The sequence below is a fragment of the Schistocerca piceifrons genome, chromosome 5 (genome assembly GCF_021461385.2).
Source record: "Schistocerca piceifrons isolate TAMUIC-IGC-003096 chromosome 5, iqSchPice1.1, whole genome shotgun sequence".
In the NCBI taxonomy this organism is placed as follows: Eukaryota; Metazoa; Arthropoda; class Insecta; order Orthoptera; family Acrididae; genus Schistocerca; species Schistocerca piceifrons.
This window is the reverse complement of record NC_060142.1, coordinates 697,552,229-697,558,156: the sequence shown is the minus strand read 5'-3', so window position 1 is coordinate 697,558,156 and position 5,928 is coordinate 697,552,229. Positions and strand designations below refer to the sequence as shown.

General features: G+C 44.0%; 1 non-coding gene across 1 annotated transcript; it reads left to right on the top strand.

Moving 5' to 3' along the window:
• On the top strand, positions 1–75 carry Trnas-cga. The gene has a single exon. It is a non-coding gene; the product is annotated as a tRNA-Ser (tRNA).
• Positions 76–5,928: the final 5,853 nt, after the last annotated feature.

The following is a 5,928-nucleotide window of genomic DNA, read 5'->3' as shown; positions in this document are numbered from 1 at the left end:
TGCTAGGGTGGCTCAGTTGGTAGAGCACTTGCCCGCGAAAGGCAAAGGTCCCGAGTTCGAGTCTCGGTCCGGCAAACAGTTTTAATCTGCAAGGAAGTTTCATATCAGCGCACACTCCGCTGCAGAGTGAAAATCTCATTCTGGAAACGTCGCGAATTGTTTGCGAACTGATGCGACAAGAAATTCGAGAATTTATTGCGATATCACAGATGTTCGCCACTGGAGTATCGCATTAACTTGGCTACCGACGCAATGACTTATTTGCCGTTGAAGGTATATGTCGACAAAGAGTATGCTGCCGAGATGTGCACTACCACCTTGCATGATCAGATGGTTCCCCTCCGTCTCAGAATAAGGATGTACGTCAGCAGCGGCATCTTATCTCCACAGGAGTGTCAGAGATCCGCACGGAACGACGTGGAAATAATGTGTCCACCTGAAGATATATCGTCACACGCACGCACAGGCAGTGCCGCTTCTGACGGCATTGATTTTACTGTTATTTGGGAAATGATAACGGGTTCTGGCTTGTCACCAAATCTAAATATGTCAACTAATGGCAGTCAAACAGATTCGAAGACATGAAGCGAAAGGTCTCCAACTGATGCGCACTTTGGTGTACATGAGGCCGTACCTACTACATATGTTGCCTTCTGCGACGAGTAGTAAGGGTTGGACATGTTGCTGTTTGGCTGCTCCCCTCGTATACACACCACCTTAACAAAGTCTTCTCCGCACTGTACGAAGCACTCTCCCCGAATGAGTAGGGCGTAGTTGGTCTGGGGTAGCAGTGCTGTGTGACGTGATGTAGTGTATCAGCTAGGTCGCTAGAGAGTGTCAATGTTCTAAAAGCCAATGTAAGAAATATAGAGCGTGATTATAATTAAAGTTAAACTTTCAAAACGCTGTAGAAATAACACCAAATGGTCAGAATGACGTCAGACTGCGACGGAATATTATCAGAGAAGGGGGGAAACATATGGCAGAAGAGAAAAAAATAGTGTGAAAATTGATCAATAGATGGAGCTATATGTGTCAGAATACGTAAATGAAAAGACGCGTCATGCGCACGACCCATTGAAGTTGGTATAAATAGGCCGGATACACGGCTTTTCCTCCTTTCGGTCTGCGACATTCGCCATGACCGTCTCAATGCAGGATCGTGCTCTGCATGTAAAGCTGTATTACAAGAATGATGACTGTGCACACGTCGCTCTGCAGAAGTTCCTGACACTGAAGGGTTTGAAAAAAGGCATTGGTCCGATGACTGCAGTGGGTCTGGAGAAAATGATTCGGAAATTCGAATAGACGGGTTATTTTGGTGTGTTAACTGGTAGAGGGAGGAAGAGAATGATTCGACGTCAGTGGAAGCAGTGGCCACAGCAATGCAGGAGGAGGCGAGTGCTGGTGTGCAAACGTGTAGTGCATGGAGAATTGCCCGAGCATTGGACATACCCGTGAGCACGGTGCGAGAAATCCTACGAAACATCCTTCTTTCATATCCATTCAAAATTAACCACGTGCACGAGTTGTTTCCTGTTGACCTGCCAGCAAGAGAGACCTTTGCTGTAGAATTTCTTGCTCGCATGGAAGTGGACAATGATTGGCTGTGGAAGATTTTGTGGACAGGCGCCCACTTCCATCTGACAGGGTATGTCAATACACACAATTGTCGAATATGGACAACGGAAAATCCACACGCAAATCAACCAGTGCCACTTCATCCTGAAAAGGTCACTGTGTAGTGCGGGTTTACGGCATTATTTATCATAGGGCCATATTTTTTCGAAGAGACAGGTGCTTCCGGTCCTATTACCTATTGTCTTTTGTGCAACCACGTCATTACAGCTCTCCAACAGCGTGGGTGTGTGGATGGGATCATTTTTACGCAAGATGGCGCACCTCTGCACTTTGCAAATCCAGTTAAGCACCTGCTGACGCACCATTTCGGAAATGCTAGGAGCATCAGCCGCCATTTCCCTACAGACTGGCAGTCTCGATCGCCTGATCTTAATCCGTGTGACCTCTGTCTGTGTGGCTTTCTGAAAGATGTGGTCAGTGTTTTGATTGCAAACTTAGCTGCATTGAAGGCGCGCAATGCGCAATACATTCTGATCGTGATCAATTGTGGAACATGCTGTTTCTTGATTTAAACTTGTTGCAGAAAACGGTGGACAGCTTATTGAACATGTTATGTGCCAGTCACGCGGAAATTAACAATCCGATTTGATTATGATTGATGCTTTTCATGCGGTTTTTGGCCTCAGGACAATTAACAACCGATGTGATTGATGCTTTTTATGCGGTTTTTGGCCGTAGGACAATTAAAAACCGATTTATTCCCATCAGATGTGAAATGATCTTGTCGTTGTGGATGGGCTTATTCAACTAACAGTATCACGCCTGTACACCCAATCACACTGTTAGTACAGTTTGTTTAACGCCAAACGAACACCTTAGGCATTGTTGTATGATTCATTTGTCTTTTGTAGTGGACCACTATTAAATTACGATGCTTACAGCGCCATCTATTGCTAGATTTTATAACTATTTATTTTTCATCTGCTATACGTTTTCCCCCTTCTCCGATAATATTCCGTTGCAATTTGACATCATTCTGACCATTGGTGAGAGATCTGGAGAATGTGCTGGCCACGGCAGCAGTCGAACATTTTCTGTATCCAGAAAGGCCCGTACAGGACCTGCAACATGCGGTCGTGCATTATCCTGTTGAAATGTAGGGTTTCGCAGGGATCGAATGAAGGGTAGAGCCACGGGTCGTAACACATCTGAAATGTAACGTCCACTGTTCAAAGTGCCGTCAATGCGAACAAGAGGTGACCGAGACGTGTAACCAATGGCAGCCCATACCATCACGCCGAGTGATACGCCAGTATGGTGATGACGAATACACGCTTCCAACGTGCGTTCACCGCGATGTCGCCAAACACGGATGCGACCATGATGATGCTGTAAACAGAACCTGGATTCATCCGAAAAAATGACGTTTTGCCATTCGTGCACCCAGGTTCGTCGTTGAGTACACCATCGCAGGCGCTCCTGTCTGTGATGCAGCGTCAAGGGTAACCGCAGCCATGGTCTCCGAGCTGATAGTCCATGCTGCTGCAAACGTCGTCGAACTGTTCGTGCAGATGGTTGTTGTCTTGCAAACGCCATCTGTTGATTCATGGATTGAGACGTGGCTGCACGATCCGTTACAGTCATGCGGATAAGATGCCTGCCATCTCGACTGCTAGTGATACGAGGCCGTTGGGATACAGCACTGCGTTCCGTATTACCCTCCTGAACCCACCGATTCCATATTCTGCTAACAGTCATTGGATCTCGACCAACGCGAGCAGCAATGTCGCGATACGATAAACCGCAATCGCGATAGGCTACAATCCGACCTTTATCAAAGTCGAAAACGTGATGGTACGCATTTCTCCTCCATACACGAGGCATCACAACAGCGCTTCACCAGGCAACGCCGGTCAACTGCTGTTTGGGTATGAGAAATCGGTTGGAAACTTTCCTCATGTCAGCTCGTTGTAGGTGTCACCACCGGCGCCAACCTTGTGTGAATGCACTGAAAAGCTAATCATTTGCATATAACAGCATCTTCTTCCTGTCGGTTAAATTTCGCGTCTGTAGCACGTCATCTTCGTGGTGTAGAAATTTTAATGGCCAGTAGTGTATATAGATTTGATTTGTGCAGTTTGCAAAGTAAACCAATACCTATAACATAAATGCGTAGGACTGTATAATACAAAAGTGGACAGAAATATTGTAACTTTCGTCATTCGTTAATTGTGGTGAATTTTACAGTTTGTGCTGTAACATCAAGTTATTAAATTCAAAATTTTGTGATTATTGTCCTGTAAGACGCTTATTGTAACTCTAGGAGCCAATATGATTGCAAATTTCGTCAAATCAGCTTTATGAAAATATTAAATTGTAACGTTTGACCCATATTAAGAATGACAAATTAATTAACAAATAGCTGTTGTAAAATTTCAATAATTTCCATTACATCAGGTCGTTCGCTTGAATTAATTTTTTTGTTTTGGTGCCAAAATTTTTAAGGCATGCAGCACAAGTACGGAAGTCGTCATAGCGCAAAGCAGCAAAGTGAATTTCTTCGCAGATGCAAGACATTGTATATTACGAGGCACGAAAGGTCTTGTTAAGATGAAAATAAAGGCCTTTTGAGTTTCCCGTCCATAAAAAAAAAACAAAATTCGTTATATATGTTTATTAGTTTCAGAACTATACACGTGCGAAATACGCCCTGCAGTGCTCGTAGAAGTCACCCGCTGTCCGCCTTCACATTCTCTCGATAAAAAGTATTCTGGCTATCTGGATGAATTACCCCATCGAGAAATACAAACTGAGCAACTTTGAGAGGTTGATTTTGACACCTTGCAGCTGGTCGATGTGAGTATCGGCCACTTTACTCTAGATTGATGCTGCATATTCGAGGAGGTATCGCACTAGCTATTTATGCAAGACAACTCCAAGGTAATGTGCGAGAACTGATGACGTCGGTCTTGGTAAGGGGCCGAGCTAGCGCAGACTACCTATTGCTTGGGCCCACAGTTTCTAACATAACCACTCGGTATTGTACTTGTTTATTTTCCTAATATCCTCGATAAGCGTAGTGATTCTCTTTACGACAGTATTTTTTGTAAGCTTATACACTGAAGAAGAGAAATTTTTTATAATCAAGTACATATTTAAGGGTCAGAAAGTCCATTCTGAAAGTATTTGTACAGAGTGTAACCAGGTATGGAAGTGAAATATGGACGACAAATAATTTAGACAAGAAGAGAATAGGAGCTTTTGAAATGTGGTGCTACAGAAGAATGCTGAAGATTAGATGGGTCGATCACTAATGAGGAGGTTCAGAATAGAATGGGGGAGAATCGAAATTTGTACCACTAAAAGAAGGAATCGGCTGAGGCATCAAGGGATCACCAATTTAGTACTGGAGGAAAGCGTGGAGGGTAAAAATCGTAGAGGGAGACCAAGGGAAGAATACAATAAGCAGATTCAGAGGGATGTAGGTTGCAGTAGTTACTCGGAGATGAAGAGGCTTGGACAGGATAGAGTGGCATGGAGAGTTGCATCAAACCAGACTTTGGACTGAAGACCACAACAAAAACAACAACAACAACATACACTACTATCCGATCAAAGGAATCCGGAACAAGACGGAGGAATATTGTGTTATCAGCAAAAGACCAAATACAGCAGTATCGGCCTGTCAGGAGAGGTCAGTGACTTCGAAGTGGGCAACTCATTGGGTGTCATCAAAATAACGAATGAATGAGGTGCATTCCAACCCTGCACAGCTGGATGTTTGCTGATGTGACTGTGAAGTGGAAATGTGAAGGAATAACCGTAGCTAACCCAAAACCAGACAGATCTCATGTACCGATGGACAGGGGTTGTCGAGTATTGCGCAGAGTGACTTTAAGAAACTGGACAGGTGCGAGCAGAACTCGGGCTCTGAGTGTTCCACATAAACTTAATTATGTGTACTGAAAGTTCATCCATCCTGCGAATCGAGAATCTCGACGAGTATTGCCTCTTATCGATATTAATACTGGCAAGATATGGTCCTGCGAATTCGAAGACTTTCGAGAATGTTGTAGTTTTAAGTCTGAAGTCGGATAACAAATGAGAAAGATTTTTTCGTGTGATTTAACTAAAAATCAAAGGTCTTCTGATTTTTTTCCTTTACCTGTACATTGAAACCTTGTTTCTTCAAATTTCATGTTGAAGGTCAATGGGACTAACCCAATAAGTTTTGATGAATGAGTTTGCGACTATCAAAATATGTTATGTAAATGGCTAAAACTTTTGATTGCTGCCAGCCGGAGTGGCCGTGCGGTTCTAGGCGCTGCAGTCTGGAGGCGAGCGACC